Consider the following 26,973-nt stretch of genomic DNA (forward strand, 5'->3'; position numbering starts at 1 on the left):
GAAGCAGTTAACTATCACAATAATTAACTTTGGGTTTCAGTACTTGTGGATAGATTTTGGTTAGTAAGTCCCACCCATTAGAGTCTGGCTACATTGCTTCTGTTTGGTTCGGGTCCCACCATCTGAAGACTAACGCCTTCGCTGATACAGAGAGGGTTTACAGGTGGTCCTTTTCTTTGGCACATTGTGATTCAAAACAACCATGATTAGTCACTATCCAACAAAACCCTGTTCTTTTATTAAGCTGCTTTAAGGAGGGTTTTTAATCAGAAACCTCTGATGTTTACAGAATTAATAAACCCAGGCTACAGGTATACTACCTAGCAGCTCAATTTACCTTTAATTTGACTTTCTTAAATTTAACATTTCAGAGCTTCAGAAATATTTGATATTATACAGTTTGATTACCTACTTACGTTTAATTGGAGAAAAGACATCAATTTACTTGTCCCATGTTAGCGCTCCTTCTATGTCAGTAGTGTCCAGACCACATCCTCTTTTCTTCATGATAAGCAAAGAAAAGAAAGAAAAGTAAAATTTAATTAGCAATATACACAGATAATGAAAAGACTGAAGAGTGGAGGAGATACTAGTAAAATAAAACTAACACTACTGTGATTCCTTATGGTAATAATTTCGATAAAATAAAAAATTAAATCCATTAGACCCAATTGCAGGGAATCTGTTTTAGGGGGAAAAAATGAAAACGACAAATTTAGTGCATAGGTTTTGCACTTATTCCTAAATATTTAACTTATTTGTTGTGCTCTAGTAAGAACATAACTCCTTTTAAAATCATTTGAAATTTACATTTTTACTCTACAGTGCATAATAAAAAACACAAATTTCTGACTCTGTTGCAGAGAATACAGAATAAGAAATCATTTAAGGGACTTTTTGATTAAAAACATCTAGTGTTTAAATGCATTTCAGTGTTTGATAGGAATCCTTGATTTGGTACAAAGTCTCCATTGCATAATTTATCTACTTTTAATTTTGAGGTAATGAGGATTTTTGAGGTAATGATTATCAGAGAATGCTTTAAACCTTAACTTTTAAACTGCCATTAAATGCTACAAGTCTGGAATATATCAAACAGTTGTCAATAAAAGTGTTTATTTTAGTTCTATGTCTATAGAAAAGGGAATTCTACTATTCCCAGAGAATGAAATACCTTATCATGACTGTGACACCCTAGTTTTGCCCTTACTAATATGTGTGAACTTGAGCACACTAATTTTTCTGGTATTTACTTGGTTACATCACCTCCACATTTTATTGCCAGTTCTCAAAATAATTCTGATTATATGTATGATCATCTGATGACCATAATCACTTCAGTCACTTTAATGGCTTTTGTTAAGTATAATTACTGTCTTTTCCAGTTGTAAGTGAAGGTTAAATGTTTAAATATGATATCAAAAAAGTATTTAAGCTCTCCTAGACTACTTGTGGGAACTGATACTATTTTTAAAATGATATCCCATCTGAGACACATTGGTGGCTCAGTCACTTAAGTGTTCGACTTGATTTTAGCTCAGGTTATGATCTAACAGTTTGTGAATTCGAGCCCCACATCAAGGCTCCCAGCTGACAATATGGAGTCTGCTTGGGATTCTCTCTCTCTCTCTCTCTCACACACACACACATTCTCTCTCTCTCCTCCTCCCACCCCACCTCAAAATAAATGAATAAACTTTAAAATATAGATAGATAGATAGATAGATAGATAGATAGATTTTAAAAAATGATATTCCATATTCCTTTTCCCTGAAATTTCTATGCATTCTCTCCATGTTTCAAGCAGATGGTGAGTTCTAACTGTCTCAAAGGAGGGACAGAACACAGCTCAAAGAAGAAAACTGTGCAAGTTTTGTCTGGTTGTTGAATGCTTGAAACCTAAGCCTTTGAGGTGATAAGGTGGGGATGAGAGAATTTATCTTTAGAGTCTAGACAAATGGTTTCAGAGGAACAAAAAAGGACTTTTCTGGGCTTGAGAAACTATGTTAACTGAAGAAGGGGGCCAGTTGTATTGGTCTAAGAATAAGATACAGTGTCAGAGTTCCTGGTCAGAGTTCCAGGAAGTCATCCAGAGATCAGGGACATAATGGATATGGGGTAATGATGTTACAGTACATTCAGTATTATTTCTGTGCCCCATCAGAGCAAGAAAAGAACAAAAGTATCTAATATTTACTGAATATCTTCTCCTCTGCCACATAAAGGAAATTGCTGCTTGTATACTGAATATTTAGTTTTATTATTTACTTACATTTATTTCTTTTCTGTTTAGCCTTGCCTTGGTTCACTGTAAGCAAACTGTTACCTTGCCCCAGTTGACTCTGCACTTGTCATGAAACATGATTTCACCTGTGGAATGTGGGTAGAATGGAACTCTCCAGTTCCAAGCAAAGGTTTTAAATGTCACTGATGTTGGTCTTTGCCCCAGTGTGCTGTGCCATCAGTTACAGAAAGACCACTTTCCAAGTACCTATCATTCCCGTAACCTGGATCTTGGAATGGAGAAGACTTGATTTTATTTGCAGCCTGAAACTCATTCCAGCTGAGCCCAATCAGATCCAGCCATGGCACAGCCAAGATACAGACTCTTAGGTGAGAAATCAATTTTGCTATTGTATACCACTAAAATGTTGATGTTTTTTAATCACAGCGAAGACTAACCACTAAATGAAATGACAGGACACAGAAGAGATGATAACTTAGTGGATAACTACACAGGAAATGACTTAAGAATTTAATATACTCCTGCCCTCTCACACCACCATGCTATTTAGAAACTATATTGTAAAGTGGGTGTTAGCAATACCAAAAATTGACCAAAATTAAGTTTCTCTCACCTCGTTGAGAAAAGATGGGTAAGTACAAAAAAGACAGTAAAGTGGGGATTGAAGAGAAACAGGAGTTTGAGATTGTCCGGTAATAGAGTTTAGAGCTTTGCTGTCCAAATACAGTAGCCACTAGCTACATGTGGCTTTTTGAATTTAGGTTAATTAAAGTTACATAAAATAAAAAATTCAATTGCCTGATCACACTACCATGTTTTAAATCTTAATAGCTACATGTGGTTAATAGCTACACTAATATAATACACATATTATAAATTATTCTCATCATCACAGAATGTTCTATGGGGCTGTGATGGTTTAGAGACCTCTGATTTATCCTATATGTAGATAACAAACAGGATAATTACCCACATGTTTCCAGCAAATAGAATATTATGGTAGGTTTTATTATTCTTACAAATATTCAATTTTACCTTCTTCTCTGTTAATGTAGGGCTTGGCCCTGTAAATTGCTTTGGTCATATGAATAGGAGTACATTTGACATGTGTCATGTCTAAGCAGAGATTTTGATTGTGAGTGCATGGTTTATCTCCCCTCTTTGATTTTATCTTTTGACATAAAAATTGGCATCTCTCCAATGAGAGCTGCTCCTTATTCTGAGTCCTGGAATGAGGTGGCAGGTGGAGTAATAAACAAGCTGGGTCAGATGTGCACTTCAGAGGAGACCCAGAAGCAACCTGAAACCCTCACACGACATGCAAAATGAATATCTGTTGTTGTAAGTCACTGAAATTTAAATTATTTGATTTCTCTAGCAAATCTCATCAATTCTGTTGGTTTATGAACTGGCCCTTGTACACAGCAGGCAGGGAAAGACCCAAGGGAGGCAGACTATTCCAGATTGGGAGGAGGCATATTTAACAAGCAAAAGAACTTACAGACAAAGCTTGTCTTGGGCGGCCACAAAATGAGTATATCTCTGTACCCACCTGCCAGAATCTTAAAAATTTATGTAAAGGTCTTCACTGAGTTCAGTCACATATACCATTTAGATAGTCTCAAGAACACCTTATTCTCTCAAGGCTGTGTCCTTGGAACAGCTCCCACTCTAGAAATGGTGGGCACAATGTACATTCCAATGACAGAGGAGGAGGCGAGGGGCCTCTGATTGCCAAGGTCCAACTAGTGGGTCAACCAGGGGTCACATCCACTCGATGATGTCCTCCAACAAATACCAAAGTGGTTCAGAGAATAAGGAATTGTTGGAGTACAAAATAAAAGTTTAATATGTTGAGTTTGAGCAGCCAGTAAGATGGTCTAATAAAGATGCCTAGTAAGTTGCCTAATAGACATTGGGTTCTGGAGCTCAGCACAAAAACTGGAGCAGGTGATATAAAATTTGGGCATAAACTATATAGAGACAATCACTGAAACTTGGGAATGAATGCTATTACTCATGTAGAACTCATAGTTTAAACAAGAGATTTGAAAATAAAATGCCATTATAGTACATGTATTTTATCATTCTATAAACCTCCAAATATGTTTTCACCTTTTGATAGATAAAAGTTAATAATTGCTTTCTGAAAAAAAAATGCTTCACTCTCCAACATGGATTTACTGGGTTTAGTTCTATCCAAAGACCCAGATAGACCCAGATAGGCTTTTGCTGAGTACATCAATCAAAGTATCGCTTTGCCTTACCATTACCCTTCATAGTCAAGGAGAGATGTGAGAAACTATGTGTGAAGCTTCTGGGAAACAGAACTCTTCCAAAATGAGCAGGAGTAGATATTCTTCCCTTGGATGGGGTAATGTGACTATGAGAGGTGTATGACTGCCATAGCAATATATGACTCCAACTGATTTTCTGAGGAAACCAGAGTAAGAGTGCCCTAGGCAGAGCCTAAAAAGGAAACTAACATCATGATGGAAAAGTGTGAAGGAGGAAGGCACACAAGAAAGAAAAAATCAGGGTGCTTGATGGCATTATTTGAGCACTTTATAAAGCCTCACCGTAAACCAACTACTTCTTGTCTCTTTAGTTATGGGACCCAATACATTCATTCTAGTGATTAAGTCCATTTAATTTGGGTTTTCTCTATCTTGCAAGAGAACCCTAGCTGGTATACATAAAACCCATAAATATTTGATACATGGCCAGAAAAAAACACATTTAATTAATCCTTGAAATGCCATGCTATAGAAAACAGACTAAAAACATGCCATAGAAGACTGCTTCAAGTAAAGGGAGAGATTTGATCATTCAGATGCTATTCAAAGATATAGGAAACAAAAACTTTAACATTTTTTAACATTTTATTGAATTTAGTAATGAGTACATATTGTGAGATAAAGCATGCTGTGGACCGATTGTTTGTGCCCCTCCCCCTGGCTCCCTCCTCTGCATTTCACACATAGAAACCTTAACACCTACTGTGATGGTATCTGGAGATGGGCACTTGAGGAGTGATTAGGTCATGAGGATAGAGCCCTCACTATGACATTAATGTCCTTCTAAGAACAGGCACAGAGAGTTTCTCTCTCCTTCTCTCTTTTTTTTTTTTTTAAATCTTTTTTTTTTTTTTTAATTTTTTTTTCAACGTTTATTTATTTTTGGGACAGAGAGAGACAGAGCATGAACGGGCGAGGGGCAGAGAGAGAGGGAGACACAGAATCGGAAACAGGCTCCAGGCTCTGAGCCATCAGCCCAGAGCCCGACGCGGGGCTCGAACTCACGGACCGCGAGATCGTGACCTGGCTGAAGTCGGACGCTTAACCGACTGCGCCACCCAGGCGCCCCTCTCCTTCTCTCTTGAACCCATCATGTAAGGATATGAGAAGACAATCATCTGGAAACCAGAAAAAGAGCGCTTGCCAAGAACCTGACTCCCAGCCTCCAGAACTGTGAAAAATGTTTATTGTTCAAGCCATCTAGTCCATGATATTTCTCTTACAGCAATTCCAACTAAGCATAATGCCTTATTGGATGGTATGACTAAATTATATGGTAGAAATACATTTGAGGGGCACCTGGGTGGCTCAGTGGGTTGAGCGTCCGACTTTGGCTCAGGTCATGATCTTGCAGTTTGTGAGTTCGAGCCCCACATTGGGCTGTGTTGATAGCCTGGAGTCTGCTTCAGATTCTGTGTCTCTCTCTCTACCCCTTGCCCACTCACACTCCACCTCTCTCTCTCTCTCTCTCTCTCTCAAAAATAAATAAATATTAATTTTTTTTTTTTAAAAAAAAGAAAGAATGTTGAGATTTCCATACTTTGAGGAAGGACTGTGAATTTTGGAAGTAGAGTAAAAGTACACAACATTCACAAAGAGATTTGGCCATCAAGGGGGAAAAAACAAGTAGAATAGTCTGTGAAGTCATATATGGATTTGAGGCAAGTTCTTTATGTTCGACTGTTTTTTTTAATTTGTGTTTGTAAATATTTCATACACATGATTATTGAAAACATGTAGTGACAGGTCAATACAGACTGGAAAATTAAAAATATATGAGAGAGCTGGGATAACAAAATGGATCATTAGGAAGGTGGGAAAGGAGACAAAGCCTTATATTAAGACAAAGCCTTATTCTAAATATGGCACTAAGAAGTTAAGACTTTTTCATTTGATTATTTCTATTTTCTTTCTGAAGTGCTGAAACAAGAACTCTACCAAGAATAAGTGAAGACATGGTTGACTATGTGCTTGAAAAGAGTAATAAAAGCTCACAATAAAAAAAAGTTCTGTAAAAAAGAAAGAAAATTCTGAAAACAAAACATTTAGGGGACAGCACTGAGGGCTTGTATAACACTGGGAAACAAGAATGTGTATTATATTGTGTACTGCTGGATATATAGTCCATTTGAATGTGGTAGTCAACCAGAATAATGGCTGAATTTAGAGCAGAGAGGACTCATTCATGCTAGGTACTGCACTCTTCAGTAAATGAGAGGGAGTTATAATATACTTGGTAAAATAATAGTGACTAAAATTGAGTATTGGAGGAAGAGGCACAGCCAGATGGCATAATGCTCAAAGGAACAGATGCTTTTAACATGAGGGTAGAACAGTAATGATCCTGAAACTACATTCAGGAGTGATTGGATGTAATCCCCGTCTCCTAGCACTAATGTAGGTGGGATACAAGATAATGAGGAAGCTGTAACAGGAGTTATACTCTTAGCAGACAGTCAGATTTCAGTTAGTGCAATGAGATAGAGGCAAAGTATATGGGAAAATGTTCAAGTTGCAGGAGAGTTTTATAACTAAGAATGTGGGTTTCAGAAGGCAGAATGACATGTTTGTTAAAGAGAGTAACAATGGAAAAAGAGTTGATATAAAGACAGCAAAGTATAGGGGCGCCTGTGTGGCTCAGTCAGTTGAGTGTCTGACTTCAGCTCAGGTCACGATCTCACGGTTTGTGAGTTCAGGCCCTGCATCGGGCTCTGTGCTGACAGCTCAGAGCCTGGAGCCTGCTTTGGATTCTGTGTCTCCCTCTCTCTCTGCCCCTGCCCCACTCACACCCTGTCTTTCTCTGCCTCTCAAAAATAAAGAAACATAATAATAAAAAAAAGACAGCAAAGTATAGAATGAACCTTCTGAATACTTTAGGATAATAATAATAAAACCCCTGAATTGTACACCTTAAAAAGAGTTAATTTTAGGTAGTGAATTCTATCTCCATAAAAATAATATTTTTAAAAATATGGGGAAGAGAGAGGACTAAAGGTGCTTTCAGGGTGATGACCCGAAAGGGATGAAATGATAGAATTATTTGGTTACAGTTTTTATGAAGGAATTACTTCCATCTATAGCTGAGAGAAGGAAGTAACTCAGGCTTCTTCCTACAAAGAACCAGCAGCAAACAGACAAAAGCAATACACTGTAGACACATATAAAGACGGAGACAGTGTTCAGTCTTACCTGTAGTGGTGGCTGAACTGGCTTGTAGAGAAAATGTCAAGTACTAACAAGCACTCGAGCACACCACCATGGGGTACAGAATAAATGATTCCAAAGCAGGTCAGGAGTAAGAAAGAATCAAATACACAAATGAGGTGACAAAAATATTATTGATATAGCACCGCTATCTGCCCCAAAACAGGGATGCAGACGTTGTGCATCCTATGATATATGTAAGCCTCCTTTTTTTCCCTTTTTGTCTGTTATAGATTTTTACTGTCCCACTGGAGTTTATTCTCCAAAGATAGCATTCAAGTCATAAAAATAAAATAAAATAAAATAAAAAATAAAAAAGAACAGGGATTACAATGTTCTTCTTTATGTATCATCTATTATCAGTGGAAGAAAATGCCTGTTCTGTTCTGGGCTTAGTGTTGAATTTTGAGTGGTAGAAAAAAACAGAAAATGAAGGCAGCCTTCACTGACAAGTGTTCCACAGGAATAAATCTGAGATGCTACAATATGGCAATTACACTGATATAATAGACAACAAAGCCCCTTGTAACAAACCCCAGGGGCCTCAAGAGGAGGGAGGAACACAATGTTATTGTGGAGAGATTCACTTCATGTGAAATTCATTGAGTCTTAGGAGCTATGTGTTGAGATTTGTTGTCATTTTAATAGAGCTATGTTTTTTCTAGATTTGTTTTCTTTAAAATACTGTATTTTATACTATAAACACAAAAGGCAGAGATTAAACAAGATGATTTAACAATAAAATAATAACGACAGGGATATCAGAGTCTGAGAAAACTTTGAGAAAACTGATTTTAAGCAAGAATACTCTGGATTATAGTATCATGATGTATTTTTCTGGACAACTGAGAAAAGCTCGACAGGAGAAAAGGTAATAGGTTTTGGGAAAAGAAGGAAACGTAAGCATACATATTTCCTAGAGAAAAATTAGGCAGTCTGTTTATGTCATTTATTTGTAAGATTTGTCAGGTAAAAAATATTAAATCTTGTAAATTAATAATTAAATTCATAATTAAGATAGTCTTTGTCATTCTTATAATGTTAAAAACATAAAAAAAGTTGTAAACGTCCCATAACCTATTATTTAAGCCCACTGGAGTTAAGAGTTCAGGTCTCCTGCATTGATCAAAAGACTCTGACTTTGATTTTCTTGTTCTGTACATTTAAATTATTCAGACTCTTTATTTTTGACCTCAAAGAAAAATCTCCACCATTTATAGGAAAATTTCAAAATTCCCCTCTAGTACTACTTTTTTTTTAATCCTTACCTATCTCTGTATATACTGTGGTTATACCAGAAAGAGTACTTCAGAATGTCCCATGCCTAGTGCATGAGTACTTAGATGATGGCACAAAACGCAAAAATTTAGAGATGCTATTTACAGTCTGAGAAGTTTGATAAGTTACTAAGCCTTTCAGTCTTTTCTAATTTTTCAGTTGTAAAAACTGAAACAAAAAATCAATGTTTCTTTATTTTTGAGGGAGAGAGCACCAGTGGGGGAGAGGCAGAGGGAGAAAGAGATAGAGAATCCAAAGCAAACTGGGTGCTGTCAGCACAAACACAACACGGGGTTGGAACCCATGAACCATGAGATCGTGACCTGAACCGAAGTCGGACACTCAACCGAGTGACCCAGGCCTCACCCAGGTGTAAAAAATTTAAAGTGGCATTAAGTGTAGTAGTCTGGTTTTCCATTTTGGGGAAAGAAAGATTTAGCTTTCACACTTTTGTGAAAGATAGGGTCACAGGACAATGCTGTGGGCATGTCCAACATAGAGATGATGTAGCACTCCAACAATAGAACTGTTGATATAAATGAGAATAAGACAATGTTGAAGAAATATACTCTGAACAGATTTTTAGTTACAAAAACACTACTGACTTCCTAGGAAATTTAATATTCTGAAATTATTAATAAATTTAAAATAACAGAGAAAGAAATGCTGAAGCACATTGTTTTTGATGCCCAAAGTAGGAGATATGTGTAACTATAGTGAAATAAAATAATGGTAATGGTAATGGAGCAGAATTAAAATCATAGATAACTTAAAACTAATGATTAATATGAAACTACAATCAACAATAACAGTCAAAGGAGAGAAACAATTTTGGAATGAGTTCTGGTTAAAGCTTGGCAGGAAGCTGCGATAAGATAACTTTTTCATCTGAGCTCACTGGTCAGTGGTTATATTTTTAGTCTTGGTTACTATGGAAAAGGGGAAATAAAAGATGAGCTGATAATGGAATAATTCATAGAGAAGAAAATTCAACTTATCAAAAGGGCTAAATATTCACCTACATATAGAAAACAAGCAGGTAACATGAATTAATTGACTCAAACATAAAACATGAGGGAGTCAAGGGGACTTTGAGAGAGAATACAGTACAAGTCCTCACTAAAGGCATTGATGTTTTAACTAAAATAATAATAATAATAATAATGATAATAATGTTTATTTTCGAGAGAGAGGCTGAGCGAGAGCAGGGAAGAGGTGGAGACAGAGGGAGACACAGAATCCTAAGCAGGCTCCAGGCTCTATGCTCTCAGCACAGAGCCCAACATAGGACTCAAACTCAGGAGCCATGAGATCATGTCCTGAGCCAAAGTCAGATGCTTAACCAACTGAGCCACCCAGGTGTTGTCACTTAAAGGAAGACGACTATGAGGATCAGAACAAACAAATGAAAAGCAACCATAACAAAATGGATAACTGTGACCAGAAAAAGTTGTGCCACCAGTTTGTTTCTCCTTCATAAAAAGACATATAATAAGTCATAGATTAGATCAGGACCTGGGTTTGTAAATTAGTTAACGGAATAAATAAAAGGAAGCTCTATATCAATAAAATGAGAGAAAGTAGAAAAAAAAAACAACGAAGTCTGAGAGTCAGGAGGCAAATATTGGTAATGTCTACCCAATCAGTAATTTGAGGGGAAGTTGCCCAGACAAATTAACATAAATATCTCTTTTTTTGGATGCATCAGACAGAACATCAGAGACTATTTGTATCCACATCATATCAGCTCCCCCAAGATAAATAATTTGACTTCTTATATTTACTTACCAACAGGAAAGATTCTGATAAGAGGCAATATAAAAGTCTGAATTGTTTTTTACTGTATATCAAAAACATGATTTCACCCAAAAGTTTTAGAGACAATTAAAAAATTAATTATTGACAAACTTATTTTAAAAAGATATTTTATATATATCAATACAAACTTATATTTAAAAAGGTATTTTATATATAGCAATAGGAATCTTAATGTGAACATGTATGTTAAAATTCATTTTAGCATTGTTTTTAGATGGCGAAATATGGGAGAGTATAAAATGTGGCATAGTCATATAATAAATACATTTGAAAGTTAAAAACTAAAACTACATCAGTCAACATGCATAGATCTTCAAAATATATTTGCGAATGATAGAAAAGTTTTCAGCATTATGTAAATTGTAGAGCACTTATGCCAAAAAGCATTTAAAAATACAAATTTTTCATGGTTATATATTAATGTTCATAATTTTTAATATTATTACAAATGTTCTGATTATTAGCACATGCCTCTAAAAAGGGGGTAGTGTCCAAATGAGATTCTATTTTTAAAAGAAATTATTTATTGTATAACAAAAGAATATTCTTAAGTATACAAATGGGCAGAAATGTACATATATACTTCAATAAGGAAGAATTCAAATGACTGACAAATACAGGCAAATTCAAACCACTTTCAAAGCCTTCATTTCCTTCATAGTAAATAAAGTTGTTAAAAATCATAAGAACCTATACATAAAAGGCTGGCTTATATGGGTTTAAAGCAAAAAAAAAAAAAAGAAAAAAATCTACTCTTTTATCATCCAAACGTAAGAATAGGTTGGCAGAGCTTTGACTAAAAAAAAATTTCCCAAGTTTAACCCAACTCTAAAAGTTCATTTTCCTGACTCAGAAATTCTACTTCTAAGAAATTACCACACAGAAATAGACTGAGAAGTATGTTGTCTTCGTAGTCTTATCATACAGACATTATAAATAAATTATACAAAAACTAGGAAAAGAAAAACAATAAGCACACAACAAAGTAAAACCTTCAGAAGAATAACTCAAAAAAAGGATAGTTTATGTCCATGAATATCAGAAAATGTATTTATTAATACAGATAACTTCTTATTATATAAAACTAAGCAGAAAAGCATATACAATTTCATATATGTCATGACTATAATATATTCAAAATGTGCTGAAAAGTAAATTAGTAAAATTATCCCCCAAACTTGCTTTTCTGTTTTGTAATTATTTTGATACTGAACAGGGTGTTTTTGATTGTTTTTGTGTATTTAAAACAAGATGAAAAACTGAAGAAGATAACAAAAGATTGGGAGAGGTAGCATACAGAAATTATTCTTAAAACCTGTGTTTCTTCAGGCCTTGCAAACTTGCAGGTCCCCAAAGATCAAAAGCACATTTTAGGAATCATTATAGAACATTACTTGACCTCCTATTGCCTACAGTGTCTGTCTGAAATTTCCGTTCAAAAATGGGAACATTTTTAGAGTATCTGCAGCTGATAGAACAGAATCCTTCCCTGTTGCTGCTATGCTTCTCTACTTTTTTCAGATGCACCCTCCCTATTCCATGAGCCTTATCAATATTGCCTTCTTCATTTCTGTGAGATCACATCTGTTTTTCCACTATAGTTGTCTGAGTCCCCTGTGTTATTCTAAGTTATTTAGCCTATTCCATGGTCTCTTACTTTTCTACTAGGCTTAGAAGTTCTTTGGCCATCAAGTAGAGTTGGAACCCAAAATAAATATGTGCCAGAAACCATGTCTTCTGGGACATACTGTTTTCTCCCCAGCATTATAGACATGTAACACTGCAGAAGTTTAAAGTGTACAGGGTATATAGTTTTACTTGACATTGTACATCAGATTAGACTAGTAAATTTATACATATGGACAGACCATCCATCTCAGGTATTTCATTGTAGAAGATGAGCTAATTTGATTTCTTTGGGAGGCAACAATACTTTTTCTAAAGCTTTTTTTTTTTTTTCCACTCTCATATATTCTGTAGCCAGCATTTAAGTGTTCCTATGATAAAAAACCAATATTTGCTTACCTATCACACACAGAGCAACATGCCAGATTAGAGTCTCCATTGAGAAGAAGCAAGCAACAGACATTTTCTTACCCCATTCCTGCTGTAAAATACCAGTATCAAACGAGCATAAGGGGGAAATCTTTATATTGTGAGACTAAACTTTATATTTAGATTGAAGTAAAAATTTTAATACCTAAATTGGAGACTGATCTTATATTCCACATTAATTTTAAGAGCTCTGGGGTGCCTGGGTGTCTCAGTCAGTTAAGCATCCGACTCTTGGTTTTGGCTTAGGACATGATCTCACAGTTTGTGAGTTCAAGCCCCACATCAGACTCCACGCTGACAGTGCAGAGCCTGCTTGGGATTCTATCTCTCCCTCTCTCTCTTTGCTCCTTCTTCACTCTCTCTGTCTTTCAAAAGTAAATACATAAACTTAAAAATATTTTTTAAATAAAACTTTAAAAAATAATTAAAAAAATAAAAGCTCTGGGAACTAATACCTAAATTGGAAACTGTTCTTATATTCCACATTTATTTTAAAAGCTCTGGAAACTTGCAGAGATACTATCCAGTGGTAGTGAAGAGAATCCAGTTCAAGATGATTAACAGTGGAATGAGAGATATATGGTGGCTACCATCTCTAGTGGGTAAACATATGGCTATGTAATTCCCCATGAGCAATATACAGTAATGATAACCCTGTACCATCCTTGCTAATGGAACAGTCTATGGAGAAATCAGAAGATCGATATTATAGGTCAACATGGCAGTCGAGATCAGGATTTATAATGACCTTCTTATATCAATAACCAGAAAGGGGTGTCTAGGAATACATGAAATGTTGTCGAATCTGAAGTTGGAGAGTTGAGGGGCACCTGGGTGGCTCAGTCAGTTGAGTGTCTGACTTAGGCCCAGGTCATGATCCTGCCCTTTGTTGGTTCGAGTCCCACGTCGGGCTCTGTGCTGATAGCTCAGAGCCTGGAGCCTGCTTCAGATTCTGTGCCTCCCTCTCTTTATGACCCTCCCCCACTCTGTCTCTCTATCTCTCCAAAATAAATAAACAGTAGAAAAACATATTTTGAAGTTGGAGAGTTGCATTTGGGTAAGCTATCGCAAAATTAAAAAAAAGAATTTAATCAATTAATAGTTCATGGAAGAGTTCAAATCCTAGATTTTCCTACCAAGTTATATTAATCTTTCCTAACTCTAGCTCTGTAAAATGTAGGGGATTTTCCTTACTGGTAGAGGTATTAAGAGTTGATATATTGGAGGAGGGGTATCCCTAACAGAATTTAATAATCAAGAGCAGTGATTTTGAAATGTAATTTGTAGTTACTCTTAAATTTTATTTTGTCAGAGAATAATCCATGAATGTGTTTTTTATTTCAATTTCTCTCAATCATAATCTCATCATTCATGTCGATGTTTTTTAAAGTTTATTTATTTAATAAGAGAGGGAAGATGGCGGCGTAGGAGGACGCTGGGCTCACCGCGCGTCCTGCTGATCACTTAGATTCCACCTACACCTGCCTAAATAACCCAGAAAACCACCAGAGGATTAGCAGAACGGAGTCGCCAGAGCCAGGCGCAGACCAGAGGCCCACGGAAGAGGGTAGGAAGGGCGGCGAGGCGGTGCGCGCTCCACGGACTGGCGGGAGGGAGCCAGGGCGGAGGGGCGGCTCGCCGGCCAAGCAGAGCCCCCGAGTCTGGCTTGCAAGAAGCGGAGGGGCCTGATGGACTGTGTTCCGACAGCAAGCGCGACTTAGCCTCTGGGAGGTCAGAAGTTAACAGCTCTGCTCAGAAAGCGGGAAGGCTGGAGGACAAAGGGAAGGAGAGCTGCTGAGCCCCCGGACGACAGAGCTCAGTTTGGTGGGGAACAAAGGCGCTCGCCAGCGCCATCTCCCCCGCCCATCCCCCAGCCAAAATCCCAAAGAGAACCAGTTCCTGCCAGGGAACTTGCTCGCTCCACGCAAACACCCAACTCTGCGCTTCTGCAGAGCCAGACCTCCGGCAGCGGATCTGACTCCCTCCTGCTGCCACAGGGCCCCTCCTGAAGTGGTTCACCTAAGGAGAAGCAAGCTAAGCCTGCCCCTCCTGCCCCTGTGCACCTTGCCTACCCACCCCAGCTAAGACGCCAGATCCCCAGCATCACAAGCCTGGCAGTGTGCAAGTAGCCCAGACAGGCCACCCCACCCCACAGTGAATCCCGCCCCTAGGAGAGGGGAAGAGAAGGCACACACCAGTCTGACTGTGGCCCCAGCGGTGGGCTGGGGGCAGACATCAGGTCTGACTGCGGCTCCGCCCACCAACTCCAGGTATACACCACAGCACAGGGGAAGTGCTCTGCAGGTCCTCACCACACCAGGGACTATCCAAAATGACCAAGCGGAAGAATTCCCCTCGGAAGAATCTCCAGGAAATAACAAGAGCTAATGAGCTGATCAAAAAGGATTTAAATAATATAACAGAAAGTGAATTTAGAATAATAGTCATAAAATTAATCGCTGGGCTTGAAAACAGTATAGCTGACAGCAGAGAATCTCTTGCTACAGAGATCAAGGGACTAAGGAACAGTCACGAGGAGCTGAAAAACGCTTTAAACGAAATGCATAACAAAATGGAAACCACCACGGCTCTGATTGAAGAGGCAGAGGAGAGAATAGGTGAACTAGAAGATAAAGTTATGGAAAAAGAGGAAGCTGAGAAAAAGAGAGATAAAAAAATCCAGGAGTATGAGGGGAAAATTAGAGAACTAAGTGATACACTAAAAAGAAATAATCTACGCATAATTGGTATCCCAGAGGAGGAAGAGAGAGGGAAAGGTGCTGAAGGGGTACTTGAAGAAATAATAGCTGAGAACTTCCCTGAACTGGGGAAGGAAAAAGGCATTGAAATCCAAGAGGCACAGAGAACTCCCTTCAGACGTAACTTGAATCGATCTTCTGCACGACATATCATAGTGAAACTGGCAAAATACAAGGATAAAGAGAAAATTCTGAAAGCAGCAAGGGGTAAACGTGCCCTCACATATAAAGGGAGACCTATAAGACTCGTGACTGATCTCTCTTTTGAAACTTGGCAGGCCAGAAAGGATTGGCACGAGATTTTCAGTGTGCTAGACAGAAAAAATATGCAGCCGAGAATCCTTTATCCAGCAAGTCTGTCATTTAGAATAGAAGGAGAGATAAAGGTCTTCCGAAACAAACAAAAACTGAAGGAATTTGTCACCACTAAACCAGCCCTACAAGAGATCCTAAGGGGGACCCTGTGAGACAAAGTACCAGAGACATCACTACAAGCATAAAACATACAGACATCACAATGACTCTAAACCCATATCTTTCTATAATAACACTGAATGTAAATGGATTAAATGCGCCAACCAAAAGACATAGGGTATCAGAATGGATAAAAAAAACAAGACCCATCTATTTGCTGTCTACAAGAGACTCATTTTAGACCTGAGGACACCTTTAGATTGAGAGTGAGGGGATGGAGAACTATTTATCATGCTACTGGAAGCCAAAAGAAAGCTGGAGTAGCCATACTTATATCAGACAAACTAGACTTTAAATTAAAGGCTGTAACAAAAGATGAAGAAGGACATTATATAATAGTGACAGGGTCTATCCATCAGGAAGAGCTAACAATTATAAATGTCTATGCGCCGAATACCGGAGCGCCCAAATATATAAAACAATTACTCATAAACATAAGCAACCTTATTGATAAGAATGTGGTCATTGCAGGGGACTTTAACACCCCACTTACAGAAATGGATAGATCATCTAGACACACGGTCAATAAAGAAACAAGGGCCCTGAATGAGACATTGGATCAGATGGACTTGACAGATATATTTAGAACTCTGCATCCCAAAGCAACAGAATATACTTTCTTCTCGAGTGCACATGGAACATTCTCCAAGATAGATCATATACTGGGTCACAAAACAGCCCTTCATAAGTTTACAAGAATTGAAATCATACCTTGCATACTTTCAGACCACAATGCTATGAAGCTTGAAATCAACCACAGAAAAAAGTCTGAAAACCTCCAAAAGCATGGAGGTTAAAGAACACCCTACTAACGAATGAGTGGGTCAACCAGGCAATTAGAGAAGGAATTAAAAAATATATGGAAACAAACGAAAATGAAAATACAACAATCCAAACGCTTTGGGACGCAGCGAAGGCAGTCCTGAGAGGAAAATACATTGCAATCCAGGCCTATCTCAAGAAACAAGAAAAATCCCAAATACAAAATCTAACAGCACACCTAAAGGAAATAGAAGCAGAACAGCAAAGGCAGCCTAAACCCAGCAGAAGAAGAGAAATAATAAAGATCAGAGCAGAAATAAACAATACAGAAGCTAAAAAAACTGTAGAGCAGATCAACGAAACCAAGAGTTGGTTTTTTGAAAAAATAAACAAAATTGACAAACCTCTAGCCAGGCTTCTCAAAAAGAAAAGGGAGATGACCCAAATAGATAAAATCATGAATGAAAATGGAATTATCACAACCAATCCCTCAGAGATACAAACAATTATCAGGGAATACTATGAAAAATTATATGCCAACAAATTGGACAACCTGGAAGAAATGGACAAATTCCTGAACACCCACACTCTTCCAAAACTCAATCAGGAGGAAATAGAAAGCTTGAACAGACCCATAACCAGCGAAGAAATGGAATCGGTTATCAAAAATCTCCCAACAAATAAGAGTCCAGGACCAGATGGCTTCCCAGGGGAGTTCTACCAGACGCTTAAAGCAGAGAGAATACCTATCCTTCTCAAGCTATTCCAAGAAATAGAAAGGGAAGGAAAACTTCCAGACTCATTCTATGAAGCCAGTATTACTTTGATTCCTAAACCCGACAGAGACCGAGTAAAAAAAGAGAACTACAGGCCAATATCCCTGATGAATATGGATGCCAAAATTCTCAATAAGATACTAGCAAATCGAATTCAACGGCATATAAAAAGAATTATTCACCATGATCAAGTGGGATTCATTCCTGGGATGCAGGGCTGGTTCAACATTTGCAAATCAATCAACGTGATACATCACATTAACAAAAAAAAAGAGAAGAACCATATGATCCTGTCAATCGATGCAGAAAAGGCCTTTGACAAAATCCAGCACCTTTCTTAATAAAAACCCTTGAGAAAGTCGGGATAGAAGGAACATACTTAAAGATCATAAAAGCCATTTATGAAAAGCCCACAGCTAACATCATCCTCAACGGGGAAAAACTGAGAGCTTTTTCCCTGAGATCAGGAACACGACAGGGATGCCCACTCTCACCGCTGTTGTTTAACATAGTGCTGGAAGTTCTAGCATCAGCAATCAGACAACAACAGGAAATCAAAGGCATCAAAATTGGCAAAGATGAAGTCAAGCTTTCGCTTTTTGCAGATGACATGATATTGTACATGGAAAATCCGATAGACTCCACCAAAAGTCTGCTAGAACTGATCCATGAATTCAGCAAAGTTGCAGGATACAAAATCAATGTACAGAAATCAGTTGCATTCTTATACACTAACAATGAAGCAACAGAAAGACAAATAAAGAAACTGATCCCATTCACAATTGCACCAAGAAGCATAAAATACCTAGGAATAAATCTAACCAAAGATGTAAAGGATCTGTATGCTGAAAACTATAGAAAGCTTATGAAGGTAATTGAAGAAGATTTAAAGAAATGGAAAGACATTCCCTGCTCATGGATTGGAAGAATAAATATTGTCAAAATGTCAATACTACCCAAAGCTATCTACACATTCAATGCAATCCCAATCAAAATTGCACCAGCATTCTTCTCAAAACTAGAACAAGCAATCCTAAAATTCATATGGAACCACAAAAGGCCCCGAATAGCCAAAGTAATTTTGAAGAAGAAGACCAAAGCAGGAGGCATCACAATCCCAGACTTTAGCCTCTACTACAAAGCTGTCATCATCAAGACAGCATGGTATTGGCACAAAAACAGACACAAAGACCAGTGGAATAGAATAGAAACCCCAGAACTAGACCCACAAACGTATGGCCAACTCATCTTTGACAAAGCAGAAAAGAACATCCAATGGAAAAAAGACAGTCTCTTTAACAAATGGTGCTGGGAGAACTGGACAGCAACATGCAGAAGGTTGAAACTAGACCACTTTCTCACACCATTCACAAAAATAAACTCAAAATGGATAAAGGACCTGAATGTGAGACAGGAAACCATCAAAACCTTAGAGGAGAAAGCAGGAAAAGACCTCTCTGACCTCAGCCGTAGCAATCTCTTACTCGACACATCCCCAAAGGCAAGGGAATTAAAAGCAAAAGTGAATTCCTGGGACCTTATGAAGATCAAAAGCTTCTGCACAGCAAAGGAAACAACCAACAAAACTAAAAGGCAACCAACGGAATGGGAAAAGATATTTGCAAATGACATATCGGACAAAGGGCTAGTATCCAAAACCTATAAAGACCTCACCAAACTCCACACCCGAAAAGCAAATAACCCAGTGAAGAAATGGGCAGAAAACATGAATAGACACTTCTCTAAAGAAGACATCCGGATGGCCAACAGGCACATGAAAAGATGTTCAGCGTCGCTCCTTATCAGGGAAATACAAATCAAAACCACACTCAGGTATCACCTCACGCCAGTCAGAGTGGCCAAAATGGACAAATCAGGAGACTATAGATGCTGGAGAGGATGTGGAGAAACAGGAACCCTCTTGCACTGTTGGTGGGAATGCAAATTGGTGCAGCCGCTCTGGAAAGCGGTGTGGAGGTTCCTCAGAAAATTAAAAATAGACCTACCCTATGACCCAGCAATAGCACTGGTAGGAATTTATCCAAGGGACACAGGAGTACTGATGCATAGGGGCACTTGTACCCCAATGTTCATAGCAGCACTCTCAACAATAGCCACATTATGGAAAGAGCCTAAATGTCCATCAACTGATGAATGGATAAAGAAATTGTGGTTTATATACACAATGGAATACTATGTGGCAATAAGAAAAAATGAAATATGGCCTTTTGTAGCAACGTGGATGGAACTGGAGAGTGTGATGCTAAGTGAAATAAGCCATACAGAGAAAGACAGATACCATATGGTTTCACTCTTATGTGGATCCTGAGAAACTTAACAGGAACCCATGGGGGAGGGGAAGAAAAAAAAAAAAAGAGGTTAGAGTGGGAGAGAGCCAAAGCATAAGAGACTGTTGAGAAATGAGAACAAACTAAGGGTTGATGGGGGGTGGGAGGGAGGAGAGGGTGTGTGATGGGTATTGAGGAGGGCACCTTTTGGGATGAGCACTGGGTGTTGTATGGAAACCAATTTGACAATAAATTTCATATATAAATAAAAAAAATAAAAATAAAAAATAAAAGAAATAATAAAACAATAAAAAAATAATAAAGTTTATTTATTTATTTTGAGAGAGAGAGAGAGAGGAGGGGCAGAGAGAAGGAGAGACATAATTCCAAGCATGCTCTGCACCATCAACGCAGAGCCTGATGTGGGGCTTGAACTCACCAACTGTCAGATCATGACCTAATCCGAAATTAAGAGTTGGGCACTTAATCGACAGGGCCACTCAGGCACCATGTTGATATTTTTTTAATTTCTCTGTACAATGTTGCTAATTTTTTAATGTTTCTTTTTTTTTCTTTTTTAAAAAAAAATTTTTTTCAACGTTTATTTATTTTTGGGATAGAGAGAGACAGAGCATGAACGGGGAGGGGCAGAGAGAGAGGGAGACACAGAATCGGAAACAGGCTCCAGGCTCTGAGCCAACAGCCCAGAGCCTGACGCGGGGCTCGAACTCACGGACCACAAGATCGTGACCTGGCTGAAGTCGGACGCTTAACCGACTGCGCCACCCAGGCGCCCCTAATTTTTTAATGTTTCATGGAACTCTTTGGTATATTGATTGGAAATTAGAAGAGTGTTTATCAGTCACTACTAATTTTACATTCAAAATATTCCATTTCAAAAAAAAGAAAATATTCCATTTCCCTTTCAAATTAATCTGAGAAATAAACTTATTTTTTCTTAATTTATAACTACCCTTCAAAGACAAAAATGCAAGTTTACAACAAGATTATCATAAGCCTTTTTGGTAGTTTTTACTGTAGGCAGAATTGTTGAGATTTAAGTTAACACACTTTTGTTTAGTGTCTATCATGTTCTGGATGCCAAAAACCATGGGGAAAAATATGTGGAATGGACATGAAGATTTTGTAATTTGATTTAAGTAAATAATAAACTGAACAAGAGTTTGTGAGTAAATTATGGATGTGGCATGATTCACAAGGAAATCTGAATTTGAATTTGTCCTTTAAAATAGATGGAATGTAGGGTAGACATATAAAGCAGGAAATAGCACTATAAGTTATAAGAATGTAAGTTACTTATAAGAACTAATATGCTATTTTTAACAAACTTAGGAGAACTTTGAAGAAGAAGGAATTATCATCAGGAAAGAAAAGATGTGGCATTTATACATTCGCATGTAGCCAAAACAATATTTATGACCCTTTGCAAGTCAATTGAGTCTTGGATAGAAGTGACATTTTAAGCACAGTATTTTGGAAGGTCGTTTGTGATTTCTAAGAGTACTTTAGTAAGATTTATCAAAATATTTTCATACCACTTTCACTTACATGTCTTGCAAGCAACTGAATTAATTAATCAATCTGTATATGTCAACTTATCAGAGACATTTTGCCTTGTTTTTATCCATTTGACTCTAAATTTCCAAAAAGATCACATTCTCACAGATTATGGACATTTTCACCCATTTATGGATATAATATATCCTGCTTCCCTTATGCTATGATAATATGATTCTTGGCCAAAATGATGTCCCGAAAGAACGCAGATTTCTTCCTTTATGCTTTTTATTTTTTAATTTGTATCATTTGTTCCCCATTATGCTATCCTTTCCCTCTTCTCCTTTCTTTCATACTCTTGAAATTTATCTTTCAATCTTATCTTAAACTATTATATTCTGCTTTATCCAGTAGTACTTTAGTTAGCTCTAAGTGCCAGTCACACACATTTTTACTCAGTGAGCTACAGACAACCTAAAAATTCAAGAGTTGTATCTATGATGGAAAAATGTAAGGCAAGAATTTTTAGATGAAAAGAAGATAAAAGAAACTGAAACATTATTTATAATTTATGATTTATTACCTATCTACTTCAAAAAAAAAAAGGGGGACATTGACTTTATTGAAATAGAAGTTGGAAATATTTACATGTGCTCCCTTGGGAAGAAAGGAAAAATTGCTTTGGGCAAATTATACAAAAATAGCCCATTATAGAAATGTGAAGAATTTAGAAGTTAGTGTATCTTTAAGAAGTTCATTCTGTGTTTGTCTATATTGAAACTTTTCCTTGTTAACCCTCAAAGAAATCATAGCCAGCTGTGGCACTGGACTGCTTTCATTTGATTACTGATTCTTCTACACACTAGACGTTGGACAAGATTCTAGGCCATGTGACAACTTCATCACCTCTAAAGTGGGAATAATACTATCATCCTGGTTATAGTATTGTAGTGAATTAAATGAATTGATACATGTAAGTGTCTTAGAAGAGTGTCTGGTACCTAATGATTATAAGTGTTGGCTAATACTATCATCGTGGTTGCTTTTTCAATATCTAAAAACAATAACATTGTTCATATCATTTATAAATGGCCTGGTTTTAGAAATTAAATTGGCTTTGTGAAAAAATTTCATAGAAGCTAATTATTTAACCTCAATTCTAATGAAAATTAGTTATCTAATTGACTACTAATCTAAGAAAATTGAATTTGAAAGTTGTTTCTATTTTTCTCCTCCATTAAGTCAAAATAATTTAGTTTTACTATGCCAAACACATAAATTTATTGATTCTAGAAACTGTGTTCTAACTTGGGGTCCATAGTGAGGGAAGAGTTAGATAAAGAACAGAGCTCTATATTTTATTATGAGATTCTAAAAATCAAGGGAGAAAAAGAATAAATATTATAAATTAATAGGTGCATTTATTTTGAAGGATAAAATAGTCTTCCGTTTTTTTAAGTAAGTAATAAGCTCCATGATCTGAAATGTATTTTTAGTAAGATATTTTTCCAAGATGGTTTCAAAGTTTCAAATTTCCAAGAAAGAGTGAACCTCAAGAGGTTTAGTTCAATACAAACAACAGTGTTGCTTAGTGAAATTCTTAGTGAATGAAGTATATTCTCTATTTATGAAGAAATTAAACAAGATAAAACCTCACTCTCAAGCCAAGTCTAACGTCAAACCTTAAGTAGTCACTTTGTACCAGTTGTAAAAATTATACTCTTTATACTCACACACGTAAAATCTTTATAGTTATATATTGCAAAATATATTATTCTGTTCTTGGTTGTGTACTTTGGTGTCAAATGTATAAGTTATCAGAAAATGATGCAATAACCAACTTTTAAGGACATTATCAAGGTTAACATTAGCCCAGAGAGTTTTGAACAGCACTAGAAGAATCACTGAATATATACAAGGAATTAGACTTTCAAATATGCCCAGAATCATTCTCCGATATCGGATTTCAAATCAAAGCTTAAATTCATAGGCGGTCTCCAATTTCAACCATAAAATGTGTAAGAGAGGTTTGCCCTTGAAAGGAATTCTTCCCTGTTCAGTTTTATTGCATGTGTTAAATTCTCCACTACCTATAAAACGCCTTTTGATAAAGTGAAACTTAAAGATGTTAGACTATGGTCTTGCCTGTTTCCCAGCACAAGGAGTTTCATCTGTATAGAATCATGAGTATATCAAAGAAATATGCATTAATGTATTTCACAGCCATGCATGTGCATAACTGATACATAATTACATTAATCACTTTCATGTCTAGTATATGATTAGTGTTTTTGTGATTATGGACTGAAAACAGAAAGTGAGTATCCAGCTGTTCATTCCAGGCATCACAAGATGTTTTCCTCTTCTTCCTTTTTTTTTTTTTTTTTTTACATTTTTTAACATGTATATATTATTGAGAGACAGAGAGACACAGAGCGTGAGCAGGGGAGAGGCAGAAAGAAGGCGAGACATAGAAACTGAAGCAGGCTCCAGGCTCTGAGCTGTCAGTACAGAGCCCGATGCGGGGCTCAAACTCACAAACCTTGAGATCATGACCTGAGCCGAAGTTGGATGCTTAACAGTCCGAGCCACCCAGGAGCCCCTGTTTTCTTCTTAATGAGAGATACTAAGGTTTTATTGTCAAGCAATCGAATGTATCAGGTTATGAATAAATGACCATAGCTTTAAAACACATTTCATATGATTTATATGTCATACGAATTTGAAACAAATTTATAGAAAGTTATACCTTAACCAGAATACCAAAATTCATTTATAATAAAAGGCATAGTGAAATAATTATCAGTCAGTGAGGATCTCCTTCCTAATTTCAAGGTATCTGGGGAATCAATTAATAACAACAACATTGTTTTACTAGTATTTTTTCAGAATGAAGGTAGATAAAGAGTTTGTAGAATATTTCAGCCCCACTGGAATTAACCCTGTTTGAATGTAGACAGTCTCAAGACATTTATTTTTATACTTTCACCTCACTATCAAAATATAATATATTATGACCATATTCCCAATGTTCTATAATGAATCTGTTTAAATACCTACACTTCTTCCCATCAATGCACTGACCCCAAGCACTTCAATAGCTTAATTTTAATTATATAAACTTTTACTAAACACAATGGATGACTTCTTATCCAAATCAATAGGGTTGATTAATTAAAAAAGAATAAATCAGCTAAAGCTGGAAATGATAGCATAACTACAAGATTTTATATCTTATAGACTTAAATATTTTACATTTACTCATTTAATTCACCAATGCTTTACTGCAGGTACAAGTTATTTTCTTTAGACTCAGCTCTACTAAACATCATTTGTGTTAATTTAATATACTATGCCGATAGTGTGTCATCTTCTATTTTTCAATAATATTTTCTTTCAAATGAAGAAAAAAATTTGCCAAACTTCTATCAAACTAATGTAAGCTGTAATATAGGTAGAATAAAGAAGGTGCCTCAGGAACACATAAGAGGAAGCACTTAAGTATGACTAAAGATTCCAAGTACATCTTCCAAATGAGCATATATTTTGAGCACAGTTCTGAAAAATACTTTTCAAGGTCAAAGTAAGAAAGTAATTTCAGTCAAATGACACAGGATGTTCAAATACCTGGAGGTGATCAATAAATATATTCAGAAAGCTGTATGGCATACTATCACATACCTCTAGAAAGTTAGCTGAGGTCTATGTTTTACACACTTAGTTTTATCTAGAGACAAATAATTTGTTGGAGGACTTTAATTAGGTTTTTGTTTATCTTATCTGTTTAATCATATTTGTAGTATAGATAAAAGCATTCACATATAAACTCAATATCTAAAACATAGAAATAGAACAAGGTCCTACTTTCAAACCTGTGCTCTGACACTTTCTGGTGGGATAATTTGAGGCAAAGTTCTTCAGTGTGTTTTGCATATTAGCAGAGATCTTTCTTTCTTTAATCCCAGATCTTAGGCAAAACTATTCCAAGATTATAGTCAAGTTAAAATTATATGACCAACTCACAGCCTGGATAGATCTGCCTCTTCCCCCTGAGCCTCCTCCTTACCTCACCTTCATAGGCATGCACAGGTATACTGACTATGTGACAGCATCCTCTAGGAAAAGCTTGGTGCATGAGGACCAAAGCATGTCTAGCTGTGGGGTTAATATTTCCTCAACATTATTCACATCTCAACCTCGAAAAGATTGTGTAGCTCTTTGAGGTTTAAGATGCTTATATTGATTTCACAAAGTGGAAATTGACACAGAAGAGAGTTTGGTCAATTCTTTTACATTTTATAGTACATATTTTTACATATGCATATAAATGGACATAAGAAAATCAGCAACAACCACATATTCCATAGACGTCATAAAACTTCTAAGCTTATTCTTAAAATTACTCAGTGTTACAGAATAGTATATAAGCTAGACAATATAGATTTCTTTCCTTTTCTTTCCCACTAGCCTTACCATAATATCCAAACTGAGTTTACCTGTCTTTGTCTAAGTATCCATCTATCATCTATCACCTATCAATCACTTGCCATTTAACTATATATTTCTCTTCCCACTTTTCTCTGACTCTTGCTCCTATGTACAATGAATACTAGCTTCCAGAAATGTCCTTCCCATGTTTCTTGAAGATGTCTCACATGATCCCATTAATGAAAACTTTCAGGTTTAGTTACCACGAGGCATCTATAATTTTTCCTCTGTTTATTAACACTCGTCCTTTGGGGGCACTGTAATGTACTACAGATAACATGCCTATATAAATTCTTGTTCCTCTTAGGCACACTTCTGCTTCTACTGGTAGTGGTTTTGTTGTTGTTGTTGTGGTGGTGGTGGTGGTGGTTTTGCATTTCATCAGGCCCTGGCACTTCACTGGGACCACTGTCACCCTGAATCTCCTGTTGGAAATGTAATGCCATAGAGTAGTTAAGCCCATGAAGCATTAAAATGTAGAAGGTGTATCCCTTGGGTAAATTCCTAGCAGTGCTATCGCTGGGTCATAGGGTAGATCTATTTTTTTTTTTTTTTTTTCAACGTTTATTTATTTTTGGGACAGAGAGAGACAGAGCATGAATGGGGGAGGGGCAGAGAGAGAGGGAGAGACAGAATCGGAAACAGGCTCCAGGCTCTGAGCCATCAGCCCAGAGCCTGACGCGGGGCTCGAACTCACGGACCGCGAGATCGTGACCTGGCTGAAGTCGGACGCTTAACCGACTGCGCCACCCAGGCGCCCCAGGGGTAGATCTATTTTTAATTTTTTGAGGAACCTCCACATTGTGGTTTATATACACAATGGAATACTACGTGGCAATGAGAAAGAATGAAATATGGCCCTTTGTAGCAACGTGGATGGAACTGGAGAGTGTTATGCTAAGTGAACTAAGTCATACAGTGAAAGACAGATACCACATGTTTTCACTCTTATGTGGATCCTGAGAAACTTAACAGAAGTCCATGGGGGAGGGGAAGGGGAAAAAAAAAAAG

The 26,973-nt window shown here is 36.9% G+C and overlaps 1 long non-coding RNA gene across 1 annotated transcript in view; it reads right to left on the reverse strand.

Moving 5' to 3' along the window:
- Window positions 1-468: 468 nt before the first annotated feature.
- LOC147581970 (uncharacterized) overlaps window positions 469-26,973 on the reverse strand; it is a 254,555-nt gene continuing 228,050 nt past the window's right edge. The window contains exon 3 of the long non-coding RNA XR_015249812.1: window positions 469-501. This is a non-coding gene — a long non-coding RNA (uncharacterized LOC147581970). The remainder of the gene's footprint in view (window positions 502-26,973) is intronic.

Source organism: Puma concolor, chromosome B1 (genome assembly GCF_028749965.1).
Source record: "Puma concolor isolate L17-30 chromosome B1, mPumCon1.1.hap2, whole genome shotgun sequence".
In the NCBI taxonomy this organism is placed as follows: Eukaryota; Metazoa; Chordata; class Mammalia; order Carnivora; family Felidae; genus Puma; species Puma concolor.